This window comes from Tamandua tetradactyla, chromosome 3 (assembly GCF_023851605.1).
Source record: "Tamandua tetradactyla isolate mTamTet1 chromosome 3, mTamTet1.pri, whole genome shotgun sequence".
Lineage (NCBI taxonomy): Eukaryota > Metazoa > Chordata > Mammalia > Pilosa > Myrmecophagidae > Tamandua > Tamandua tetradactyla.
The window spans coordinates 2,756,196-2,769,507 of record NC_135329.1 but is presented as its reverse complement, the minus strand read 5'-3'; the positions used below and the strand labels follow the sequence as shown (position 1 = coordinate 2,769,507).

At 54.5% G+C, this 13,312-nt stretch overlaps 1 long non-coding RNA gene across 1 annotated transcript in view; it reads left to right on the top strand.

Annotated features, from left to right (window-relative positions):
* LOC143675927 (uncharacterized) overlaps positions 1–13,312 on the top strand; it is a 52,559-nt gene that overhangs the window by 36,638 nt on the left and 2,609 nt on the right. Inside the window, exon 2 of the long non-coding RNA XR_013171687.1 lies at positions 2,237–2,296. This is a non-coding gene — a long non-coding RNA (uncharacterized LOC143675927). The remainder of the gene's footprint in view (positions 1–2,236; positions 2,297–13,312) is intronic.

Below are 13,312 nucleotides of genomic sequence, written 5' to 3'. Positions count from 1 at the left end.
TCCTGCTCTGCCCCCGCAGCTGCCCTGTGGCCTTGGGGATGTCCTCACTCCACGTGTGTCGTGCCTTCTCCCAGGACTGGAAACTCCCTGAGAGGAAGAACCCAGGCCTTGGTAAGGCTCCCGTGGTGGGCAGAGCAGTGCCCAGTGCAGGCGAGTCCTCAGTGGCTGGCAGGCTGAGCTGGGCTTAGGGTGCCCGGGTGCTGCCCGGAGGGCCCACGGGCTGCCGGGGGACACCTCAGGGGAGGGCCAGGGAAGGGTGAAGCTGCTGCCCGCAGCTCCCAGCCTCGGTGGAATCGCCAGCAGCCCTGGAATTCCTGGGCCTCAGCCAGGTTAAAGGCACGTCCCCAGGACAGGGTCGAGCCCTCAGCCTGTGCCTTCCAGGCTCTGCGGGTTTCAGCACCTGTGCGGGGTGCAGGTCATGCCCGTGACTGCAGAGTGCCCCCCCCGGGGACCCCCGCGTGCCCTGGGACAGGTGCACAGCACGCTGCAGGCCCAGGTAAACCTGTGTCCTCCTCGGCCAGTCTAGTGTGGCCCTGGACTCAGGACGCATCTGGAACCCGCTTTGAGGTTGGTCATGTCCACCGGCACCCAAACTCAGCGTCCTGGAGACGGGCCTCCGAGGGGAGCAGCTAACGTGGAGGGACAGCAGGCTCAGGCCAACTGTCAGCAGCAGGAAAGAAAAGGACCAGAAAATTAGCTGGTGACAATGACACGCCACAAGGAGCTACTTGGGGGAGGAAGTGCTTGCAGCGGTGTCGGTGCTTTGACAGTTGGCCTGGGAGGGAGTGGGCGGCCGTCCCTGATGACACAGGCCAGCCAGCCGGCCATCAAAGCCACAGGCTGCCCTGCAGGGCCAATGCTGGCCACCATGGCCTCCCCACCCTGCTCCATAAACCATGCCTGCCCGGAGGCATCGCCCGAAAGAACGGCAGGACAGACAGGAACACATGCAGCCGTATTTCAGCCTGGACACCAGAATTTTGATGTGAGAGCATGTGGGTCTGGGGCTGAAGCTGGGCACATTTGTGGTGGTCTGAATTTACAGCCTCTGAGGGCAGTAGGATTGGCCAAGTACTCCCATATGTGCCCAGTCCCCAGGGCCTGGGACTTGAGAGCAGCCCTAGGGGAGGATGGGGGCAGGGAGGCGGCTTTGTTATGGCTTCCAGAAATAGGCGGTGAACCAGGCCATCCAACAACAACTTTTTTTTTCCCCTATTATTTATTTTTATTCCATATGTTCTACTCTTTTGTTGATATGGTAGATAAAAGGAGCATCAGACACAAGGTTTTCACATTCAAAGAGTCTCATTGTGAAAGCTATATCATTGTTCAAGCATCATCAAGAAACATGGCTACTGGAACACAGCACTACATTTTCAGGCAGTTCCTTCCAGCCTCTCCATTACATCTTGAACAACAAGGTGATATCTACTCAATGCATAAGAATAACCTCCAGGAAAACCTCTCGACTCTGTTTGGAATCTCACAGCCATTGACACTTTGTCTCATTTTACTCTTCCCCCTTTTGGTCGAGAAGGTTCTCTCAATCCCTTGAAGTTAATTCTCAGTTCATTCTAGGGTTTTTCTCAGTCCCTTGATGCTGAGTCTCAGCTCATTCCAGGATCTCTGCCCCACGTTGCCAGGAAGGTCCACACCTCTGGGAGTCATGTCCCACGCAGAGAGGGGGAGGGCAACGACAACTTTTGAGAGGCAAGTTTTAGGATCCTTCTTCCCCTCATCCTCCCCTCCCTCTCCCCCAAGGTTATCTGCACGGCCTTGAGCTTGAAAAGATTCTCAGAAATCATTTGAAACCACAAGCCTCGCCCCCACAGGGAGATGACACCCCAAAGCTGCCTCCTTGGCCTGGCAGCCCCAACCTCGTCCACAGGACCACAGCTCCTTGCTTTGGAGGGCATGGGACTCGGTTTCCCTCGTGAGGGGGGGACCGGATACCTCTGCTTCTGAGCAAGCTCACGGAGCCCCTGCAGGGCATGGGTGAAAGGGCAGTTGCTCCGGCAGGGACTTGCCGTGCCTGCCTGTCCCGCTGCTGGCTGCCATGCCCCTGTCTTCTGTCCAGCGGTGGGGAGCAGGCTAGACTCCCAGACCTTCCAGCTCAGAGGGCCAGGAACCAATCAGCCAGCCAACAGGCACAGGGCTCTGTGCCACGCCTCGTCCTCGAAGGCTGTGGACCTGTCATTTCCCCAAGGAAGACAGAGTCTGAAACGCTTCTTTGCAGGGAGAAGGGCCTGGTGTCAGCTGCTGTCTGGAGAGTCTCAGAGGAGAACAAAGCAAACAGGTAAGAAAAGGGCCCTGGTGGGGTTGCAGCTCCCGAGCTTGTTTCCTCTTCCTCCAATCTGGAGACAGGAGGCTTGGGCGCTCCTGGGTGCTTCCGGGCATGCAATTTCTTGACCAAAGCTCGCCAGGTGGGCATCTTAACGGTAGCTGCTCAGCTTGTCATTAGGGCCGCGTGCACATGTGTGTGCTGTGTGTGAGTGTGCACACACGTGAATGAGGGGAGGAAAGGGGTAGCAGGAAGACACAAGGGAAGACAGCAGGAGGAGATCCTGGAACACCTGGTTGGACAAAGAGGCTCTGTTTGAAGCAACAGCTCTGCGTTGCCTCAAGCAGTGTGGCCTTGAACAAATCACCTACCCTCTCGGGGAATTTACTCTGCTGGAGAAATGGATAATAATTCCTGTTCTGCTGATCTTTTTTGCAAGGTTGTTATAAGGAACAAGGGAGAGGATGTATATGCAACATTGTTCCATAGACTATAAATAAATAACCAAGGGGGGATATGAACTCATGGAGAGCTAATGAGATCACCTGGTGCAATCCTTTCATTTTACATAAAAAGAGGAAGCCCCCCACCCAAGTTAAGGGATTGCACAAGGCCACACAACCCCAGGCTAATTAGATGAGTAGCAGATACAAAATGGAATTAATGAAATATATTTGGGAGTTCAAGGAAACATTCAGAAAAACAGCTCATCTATTCTTAAAAGCCAACCAAATAAAACCCAATTTGGGGCTACTTCCATTCTCCCCACAGCTTGGGGTGTTTCTGTCAACATTATCCCACACAATACTGTCAGCTTCCCATTTTTTGGTTTGAATATTTACCTGCCTAAAGTCTCTCACCAAAGCCACTAGGCTCCTCTTTGTGTGGATTCCTTGGATTTTCCCTTTCCATCTGCTGCTCTTGGGAGCTGGGAAGATGAAACAGAAAGCAAGGGACTCACCGAGAAGGGCTTATCTTGGGGAAACATCCCAACCCTTGGAAAATGAGACACCAAGAAATTTTTTAACATAACGATGAGAGGGAAAATAATGTTCCCTTTAAAAACTGGCAGCAATTCTCTCAGGGAGAGAATCGCCTTTTGTTCCGCAAAATACCCTGATGGCCTTTTTGGGTATGAAAAGTGAGTAGCTGAGCTCCGGGGCCTGCAGAGTCAGGACCCATGTTGGAAAGTAAAGGCGCCTGGCCCCAGCTCCCGGGAATCTGATGGAAGGGTCTGGGCTCGGGTCCTGCATCTCAGCCAAGGCTGAGAGTCCCTTGGGCTAGAACCAAACATGGGGCAGGGGCAAGGAGACTAGTGACAGAACTGGGGGCTGGTGGCCCAAGGGGAGACGAGGGAGGGCCAGGAGTCAAGGCAGGGCGTGGCTGCGGGGCGCTCTGCACTGGGGACCAGGGAGAGGTTTGGGTGCTGAGAGGAGCCCAAAAGGAGTTGCTTGCATTGCAGATGGTCGTCTGCTCCCAAGCCCTGGGTGACAGCCCCTGGGTGTGCATTCTGGCACCCATGGTACTGTGGAGAAAGGCAGGGAGGCACGCTCCAGGGACGGCCGAGGGCTGCGACACCTCCAGTCAAGGAAAGCGAGGGCAGGGATGGGGGTCAGCCCGGGTGGGAAGCCAGAGCTGAAGGGAACTGGCATATCCGTAAGCCCCTGGGAGTCCTGGGGTTCTTAGGCTGACGGGCTCCCTGCTGCTGCTGGTGGGCTGGGGATTCCAGGTGATTTTGGGGGTATCTCCGCGGTTGAAGCGCCTCTGCTGGAGGACACGAGGACATCAAACCCGCCGGCACACGTGCCTCGGGGCGGGAACTGTCCTCCACCGCCCCCTCTTCTCATCCTCAGCCCTCCGCGTGGGCCTGGTTTGGTGGTTATCGCAGTTCCTTCCATTGTCTCTCTCTGGCCTCTCAACACACCTGAGAGGCGGGTGAGGAAGGGACTGTCACATCTGGTCTCCGAGGAAAGGTGGCCTCCGGGGTTTCTCGCTGTGGCGGGAGTGGCCGAGGCACGTGGTCATCCCTCCCTTCCAAGCGCGCTTGCGTCCCCCTGCTCCTGCCCCCGGGAAGGCTTCCGCCTTCCTGTCACCTTGAAGCGATGTGAGCTCCAGATCCAGCAGGAAGTTTACTCTGCCCTGCCTTCCATTTTCCCTCTCTCCTCCTTCTCGGTTTCCTTTTCCTCCTTTGTGTTCCTCTTCTTCATTTTCTCATCTCCTTTGCACATCCACCCGCTGTTCCATTGACGCTCAGGTGGCCATGCTTTCCCTGGGCAGACTCTCTCCCCCGCTCGTGCACGCGGGTACGCAGTCCTTACAGGTGTTTTTAGCTGGTCTGGGCGATTTGCACTTCTCTGCTTCTTTATCCGCTTCGGGATGAGTCCCCTGTCCTTCCAATGGGTACCACAGAATCCCCGACATGGGTCCTGCTGGTCCATGAGGAGCTTCCTGGGCTCGCGCACTGACCTTCACTCCGCCACGAGCGGCTGATGCAGCCGCGTTCTCGCAGACAGAGGGGACTTAAAACGCTGCTGCTCTCTGCTGACCTTTGTTCTGGATTTAGAGGCGGCCTGGTGACCTGCTTCTCCCACGTGGAAGGAAATAGCTCAGTATATTTTATGCCCAGGTGTTTGCCATATAGCCTGATACAAAACCATGTCCTGGAAAACTATAAGGCAATCTAATTTATAGAAATAAACTGAGTGAGAATCATTATTTTTTATTGGTACCACTTAATGTGAAGAAAATGCACATTTTCCAAAAATATGGGAAAAGCGTTCCTTTTGCCTTATTGGGTCCAAATGTTAGGTTTAAATTATTTTACTATGCGAGCTCTCTTTCATATCTTGGCAGTAGTGATTTCCATTTTTATTCCTTTGGTATCCATAATCTTATGAGAATCAAAAACATATGTTTTGAGATCACTGGACAGCTCCTCCTCCACCATTTAAAAAATGCACAGGGAAGGTTATTGCTCTGGTAGCAAAAATAACAGGAACAGTACGAGAGAAAATATGAGGACATCAGGGCTGAGCAGGAAAGAGGTTCAAAAGGCGCATTGTGGTTCTCAGGCTTTCGGTTTGCAAGTCACTAAGCTGGAAGAGCCGCTGCCTCCTGCCGACTGCCACTAGGAATGCAATCTCTTCTTCTCTGAAGGAGGTACTTAGTCCACAACTACAGATTCACAGTGCTGGAGGAGAATGGGGGGTTTGGATTTCCAGGGTTCCTTCAGATGGGGCATGCGTTGCTTGAGGAGTGGATGGAAGGGTGGACGGACTTGTGGCCGTGCCCTAAGAAGGCTTCCCTCTGTCTGCAGGGGAAGGGCATTTCCAGCAGGGAGGGAGAAGTCTCATCCCAGGTTCAGCCCTGGGAATTTCAGGTTGACTGGGAGGAGAAGTCATTGAAGAGGTGAGTGCTTCGCGTTCTATTCTAAAAAAGGAATTATCAGGGAAAATGTGGAGGCCATCATATTTTAAAACACAGCAAGGGGAGGTGGGAAGGGTGTGGAGGGAGAGGGGAAGAGGCAGGTGGAGGCCCGGCAACACTCAGGCCTAGGAAGTCAAGGTCTTGGGCCAGCCCGGCCCCTGCGCTGGGTCAGGGGGTAGAGCTCGGCGGGATGCAAAGTCCTCGGTCAGCCGGGCTCCTTCTGGGGCCTTTCTCATTCCTTTGCTGTGAAGTAACGCCCTGGCGCAGTGCCAGAAGGATCCCCGCGTTAAAACCTGAGCAAGCTGACCTCGGTGCTTATGCTTTGGCCATCACAAAGACACAGAGGAAGGAAAGACGCAGTTCTAATGCTCCTGGGTTGCGCCCCCGTCCCCACACAGATTGTGCCTTCTGCAGCTGTGACTCTTTTTCTCTCCTTGGAGTCAGAGTCGGAGCTGGGCAAAGCTGGAGATCTGCACACCACGTATGGCGGGCGGGCCCCCGGGGAGGGCCTGGGCCATCTGATCGCTTTGCTTACCCCCTCCTTGTAGGTTACCACACGTCGGCACCCGAAGCATCAGATACAAAGCAGGGCCCGTTTCTGGGGTTTTGGGATCCCACCGATTTTAGGGCATTCACAAATCCCAGACAAGAGCGCACACTGTCTGAAGCTCTGTACACGTGTGTGCTCTTTGGAGAAGCGTCAGGGCCTTCATAAAATGTGTGTGGTATCCTTGACTCAAAAAAAGTATCACACTCTGTGAAATGAGAATAGTACTTGATCTAGCACTTCCCAGTTAGTGGGATGTCTCCTTTTCCCAGAACACCGGCCTGGAGACCCTCCCTTGCTGTACAGACTCATGCTGACCCGCCTTCACCCGGTCCCCAGTTCAGAGTCGGTGGCACCTGGCCTCAAGTCCCCCTCGTTCCCTTCTTTGTGTGTTACTTCCATCACCCCAGCTGGGTGTACGCTGGGTTTGGGCAGGCCCCTTTCACGTAACCGCTATGGGCACAGCTCTGGAGACCTGACTTCCAGCAACCGAAGGCTCAGCAAACTCACGCCATGAGTTTTGTCCACAATGCTTGTGTAGGAGGCTTCAGCGTCACCAGGTCTGCCCCTTCCTTGCCTGGCTGGCACCCAGGGCTTGTTCGGTGCGTGACTCCCATTAGAGAAGACTGTGGGGCTTTGTACCTCCAGCAGCATTTGCTAATGGTTTCTGAGGCTTGTGGAACTCTGTTGACTAAGTGATTTTACTTGGCAGGACTTCATGGGACAGTCCCCATAAGGCAGGTAAGGCCACACCTGATGTAAATATGTCCTGGCCTGCCCTGCTCCAGGCTCTGCCCCCCCCACACTGCCCTCCTACATCCATCCAGCCGAGCACCTAAAATTTCCAGAAAAATGTCGGGACATTCCACACTGCATGCTTTCTATCTGTAGACCCTCTATTTGAAAAATGCCCTTTCTCCATTAGTCCACTCTTCTTTCAAAATCTGATGCGAGCATAGTGTTCTCTACAAAACTCTACCTGATCTTCTCAAGCCAAGCTGCTCTTTCTTTCCTTTGAGGCTGCTGGGCCTGGTGGGCATATAACAATTATTTCCCTTATTTCTCCATATTGCACTTTCATCCCTACATGTTTGAGATCTCTTCTACAGGTGAACTCTTTGAGGCATGAACCAAACCTCAATTACCCTGACTTTTTCCTGTATTTCATATCCAGTACGTAAGAGGGGCTTAGTAGATGATTTTGAATGAATGAATGAGTGAGTGGCAGCTACTCCGGATAAATGGATGAATGAATAGCAGCTACTCTGTCTCTAATTGGTTGCAGAGATGAATGAGAGATGGACCGCACTCAAACAAACAAGTGTAATTGAGGTAGAACTATTCAAAAATCACTTCATATCATATCAATTTATCTTTATTCTCAGAGTGAAAAGGGGATTTCACAGTCTACAGTTAATAATTAAATGGAATAATGAAAACACTCTTACCCAAGCCGCCCTGATCTGGATCTCACATTTGCAGGGATGTCCTGACCCTAACAGCTGATCCAGGCCGCCAGCTTGTTGATCTCGCCACATCAATGCTGTTTCTTTGCCGGAGAAGGGTTTAAAATGCTCAGGAGGCAGTGCCCTCAGCTTTGGGGATGCAGAGTACAAGGGTCTCTCTTGTTGGGACTGGGGATGTTTCGGATCCACACAGTCTGGGAAGAATGTTTGTATGCATCTGTGCAGACCCCAGATTCCGACCAGGAATCAGAGCCTCGGTCTTCTAGGGGGGCTCCTTTTGCTGTCCAGTAGCTCAACCCCTGGTTCCTGGGCTCGCCTCTGCAAGGCAGACCTGCACTCACTCCTGGGCGGCTCCTTCTGCTGGTCCATGTCCTGCTCAAAACTTTCTTTATTAGGAGATTTCACCAAAGCGTGCGGTGTGCTGGGCTTGTGCGTGAGGTTTGGTCGACCGGGTGGGAGAGGTGGGGACACCAGCCGGCCCGAATGAGTGGGAAATGCACCCAGCTGGGAGCCGGGGAGCCCAGGTGGTGGCCCCGGCCCCGCCCATCTCCCCATCGTTAGCCTCTGGCAGGGCCTTACGTGTGCTGAGTCCCTGCGTCCTTATCCACCACATGAGAATGGAGAGGGCATTCCTGCCTGCCTCCCAGAATTGTGATGAGGATGAAATGAAACAAAGGCTGGAAAAGTATAATACCTAACATGCCAAGTCCTTTCTGCTTCCAGCGTACTCCAGGGCCTGGCCTTGGAGACACTGATTCCCTTTGAGAGACAAGAAAATAGCCTGGTCTTGAAAGAACTGGCCACCAGCTTAGTCAGAGCCCAGCTCCACCTCTTCCTAGCTGTGTAGACCTTGGGCAAATGACTTCAGCTGTCTGTGATGTGGTGTTTTTGTTCGCTAAAGGCTGTCAGAGTGCAAAATACCAGAAATGGAATGACTTCTAAAAACAGAATTTATTAAGCTACAAGCTTACAGGTCTAAGGTCAGAAAAATGTCCAAACTAAGGCATCAGGAAAAAGATACCTTGGCTCAAGAAAGGCCGATGCCTGTCTCATGGGAAAGTGTGTGGCTGGCATCTGCTGGTCCTTGTCTCCGATTCCATTGCTTCCAGCTTCTGATGCCAGGGGTTTCCTCTCCAAGCATCTGGGGGCCTCCACTCAGCTCCTCCAGTACACAACTCTGGGTTCTGGCCTGCTTACGGTCTCATGGGAAGGCACATGGTGATGTCTGCTGGGCTCTGCATCTGCAAAGTTCCGTGTCTAGGCATCTGCTCTCTTTGTCAGCACTCCAAGCATCTTCAAGTGTCTGTGTCTCTGTCTCTGTCACCTCTGGAGCAACTGTGCTTTTCTGAAATGTCCCCTCTTTCAAAGGACTGCAGTCAACTAGTCAAGTCTCACTTTGTATGGGGGGGAGTCACGTCTCTATCTAATCAAAAGACCACATCCACAATTGATTGGCGTTTATGTCCGAGGGAAAAGTCTAATCAAAGGGCACATGACACTCTCAAACCAGCACACGTGGTGTCCCTTTTTGTATGAAGACAGCACCTGTACACACATCACAGCGTTTGGAAGGTTTGCAGGAAGTTTGCAGCCTGAGCTGCAGGGAGCACCTTGCTCTCCAATAAGCCTGACCTGCCCCCCCACCCACGTGCTGTCCATTCACCGAGAGCAGGACACTGGGCCTGACAGAGCCCGGCATGGGACACTGGGGGCCAGGTCTCATCACAGGCTGGTGTCAGCGGACCCCTGCGTCCTGAGGTCTGGTGGGCCCAGCAACAGTCCAGCATGAGCTGAAAGGGGACATCTGAGGGTGGAGCCTGGGCTGGGTGGAAGGCACAAGCAGGCTGGTGGCTGGGGACACTCACGGGGTGGCCCACAGCTGCCCTCGCGTTTGGGGACCCCGAGTCCCAGGACGTCTCAGAAGATGCGCTCAGGAGGGAGTTCTCAAGCCCTCCACCAACCTCACTTGCTGGTGTCTGCTGACCGAGGAGCCTTGTGGGGACGAGGGGAGGAAGGCTGATGCGGGCGCGGGGAACGTACCCTGCAGGTGCTAAGAGAGCCCTGGTGACACCCATCTGGCCGGCGTGCCTGACTCTGCATCTGCCTCTGTCCCTGACCCAGGCCATGCTGACGCCCCCCTCTTCCAGGGCCCCCCCCTTGGGCAAAACGCTTCTTCCGCTCCAGCCTCGTGCCCTCCTCTTCAATCCATGACCCAGGCACGGGCGTCGGCTTCCAAGACAGGTGCGCCTGCCCCCCAGCGAAGGACCTCTGTGTGCCCCCCCCAGGGAAGGACCTCTGCGTACCCCCCAGGGAAGGACCTCTGCCTGCCCCCCCAGTGAAGGACCTCTGTGTGCCGCCCAGTGAAGGACCTCTGCGTGCCGCCCAGTGAAGGACCTCTGCCTGCCCCCCAGTGAAGGACCTCTGCGTACCCCCCCCAGTGAAGGACCTCTGCCTGCCCCCCAGTGAAGGACCTCTGCATGCCCCCCAGCGAAGGACCTCTGCGTGCCCCCCCAGGGAAGGACCTCTGCGTGCCGCCCAGTGAAGGACCTCTGCGTGCCCCCCAGTGAAGGACCTCTGCGTGCCGCCCAGTGAAGGACCTCTGTCTGCCCCCCAGGGAAGGACCTCTGCCTGCCCCCCAGGGAAGGACCTCTGCCTGCCCCCCAGAGAAGGACCTCTGCCTGCCCCCCAGGGAAGGCCTCTGCCTGCCCCCCAGGGAAGGACCTCTGCCTGCCCCCCAGAGAAGGACCTCTGCCTGCCCCCCAGGGAAGGACCTCTGCGTACCCCCCAGGGAAGGACCTCTGCGTACCCCCCAGGGAAGGACCTCTGCCTGCCCCCCAGAGAAGGACCTCTGCATGCCCCCCAGGGAAGGCCTCTGCGTGCCCCCCAGCGAAGGACCTCTGCCTGCCCTCCAGGGAAGGACCTCTGCCTGCCCCCCAGGGAAGGCCTCTGCGTGCCCCCCAGGGAAGGACCTCTGCCTGCCCCCCAGGGAAGGACCTCTGCCTGCCCCCCAGGGAAGGCCTCTGCGTGCCCCCCAGGGAAGGACCTCTGCCTGCCCCCCAGGGAAGGACCTCTGCCTGCCCCCCAGAGAAGGACCTCTGCCTGCCCCCCAGGGAAGGCCTCTGCGTGCCCCCCAGGGAAGGACCTCTGCGTGCCCCCCAGGGAAGGACCTCTGCCTGCCCCCCAGGGAAGGCCTCTGCGTGCCCCCCAGGGAAGGACCTCTGCCTGCCCCCCAGCGAAGGCCTCTGCGTGGGAGCAGCTGGAGAATAGAAGGAGGGAAAATCCAAAACCAGATAATATTGCCCCCCACAACTCCAACCAAACAGCACCGCTCGGTGCATGGTGCCTGGTGTCTGGGGGTGCCTGCACCCCAAACCGCTGCTGATACCTCCCCCGCCTGCCCTGGGAGGGGGAGGCCTGCAAAGTTTGTTTTGCTTGAGTTTCTTTCCTGCACTTGCATTTATTGATAAATAATTTCACTTTAGCAGCAACTGTTTTGGGAGGAAGACAGTATTATTGAATTAATTTAAACCTGGTCCTTAAAATGTAAATTAAAAGACCCTAGTTACTGGTTCTTTTTTTTTTTTTTTTTTTTTTTTTTAAGGAAAGACAGAGAGAAGGAAGGAAGGATAGAAGGAAGGAAGGAAGGAAGAAAGGGAAACATCTTTAAACATTTTCTTGTTTTTTATTGTATTCTGTTTCTCTGTTTTTGTTACATGGGCTGGGGCCGGGAATCGAACCGAGGTCCTCCGGCATAGCAGGCAAGCACTTTGCCCGCTGAGCCACCGCGGCCCGCCCTAGTTACTGGTTCTTAATCTTCTGAAATCAAGTTTCTTCATTTCAAAGGCAGTTAAAAGAGGGGGCATGATCCCCAAACATATTTGGCAAAAGCGATATTTTGTTTGCATAGGATTTAGACCAAAAAGGCTTTGCAATTTGTAGGCTTGACGGTTAAACTTCATCCGACCACATGGTTTCTTGAGTTGGGGGCTCTGAAGGACGTCGTCAGCAGCAAGTTGGGGGGAAATCTTGTTTTAAACATAAGACAGAAAGTGAAACTGATACTCTTCATGCCTGTCTTTGAGTTCCAGCCCGGTCTGGCATTCATTTAAGCCAAATCCTGCTGCTGCTCGGTCTCGACTGTGGGGGACAAATCAGGAAGGGCCCGAGAACAGCCCGTGGACTGCAACGTTCAAAGCTGCTTGATGTGGATTCTGGCTAAGCATTCTGGAGAACATCCCTGAATCACGTGTTCTGAGTTTCAAAAAGGCCACAATTCCTCTCTCCCTCGCCCTGCTTCACCCCGGCCGCCTGGGGTGGGGGCATGTGGGCATCTGGGCTGCAGAGTCGCAGTAGGGGTTCGAGCTGCAGGAGTTCAGCTGTGGACTCCGAGAGCCTGGGCGCTACTTAGTTGCTGAGTCTTGGTTTCATCGTTTGTCAAATGGGGTTATTATTCCTACCTTGCAGAGGTGTTATGAATATTCGTAATAGTTACCATTGGGAAAGCCGCCAGGACAGCTCCTGGAGTATGGAAAGCATTCGATAGACAACTGTTTGCTCTCTGCACTATCAAATCCTCTTGCTTTTTTATTTATTTGTTGGCTCCAAAGAGACAGAGGCATCCTCCAGATCCTATCATGGAAATGATCCTTAGTCGGCACCGTTGGCTCATTCCTGTCGCCTGCACTGGAAATCACCAAGAAATCCTGTCGCCTGGGTCTTGCTGCACAGAGCGTGGGGAGGGGAGTACTCGGGAGAGGGGACGGTGGGGGGAGAGGAAGACAGAGAGGAAGGGGTGTGTTGCTCTCCCCCATCTCCTTCTCCCGCCGTTTCCCCTCCCAGGTGGCCAGTTGTGTGGCCTCTGTGTGCTTTCCTGTCCAAGCTGAGTGAGCTGCAGGGAAGCACCAGAGCTTACAACTTAGTGTCACCATCGGGCCCTAAGAAAGGGATGCGTTTCTCTTAGTTGTAGAATGAACGAGGAGAGCTGGGGATGCATGTGGAGAAGCTTGATTGAGGACGGGAGGATTTGAAGAGCTCGGTCATGGAAACGGCCTCACTAGCAGAGAAGAGAAGGGGCTGGATGGACTTTCTGGGGGTTGGGGAGGCTTTAGGGGTGGCTTGAGGACACCAGCAGCCTGGAGTGGCATGGTCCTTTAGGGGCGCGGCTCCAGTCGCACAGGTTTTTCTCTTAATGCTTCCTCGGGTGTCCCACAGCCTGGGAGGTAGCGGCCTGCTGTGGGTCACAGTTCTGAGGCCGGTCTCCTGGGCTCGTTGCTCCACAGCTCTTGCTTGTCCATCTGGCTCCCTGAAGCAGGGCTCCACTGTCAGCTTCCCATCTCTTTTACCCCACCCTTGACTCCAGCAGGTCCATGACTTCACTGACAAACCCCCTCCATTGGCCCTGACACCTCCTCTCCGTTCTCCCCTTCCTCGTGCCTCAGCTTCCTCCTCATCTAGCTCTGGTTCCTTGATCAACACTATGTCAAACATTTTACCCTCCTTGCCCCCTTTCCCTCCGTATCAGAAATCTCCAGCCTCGTTAAGCCTAGCTATCCACTTTACTGGATTGAACCTGAACATCTGGACACAGCTGGG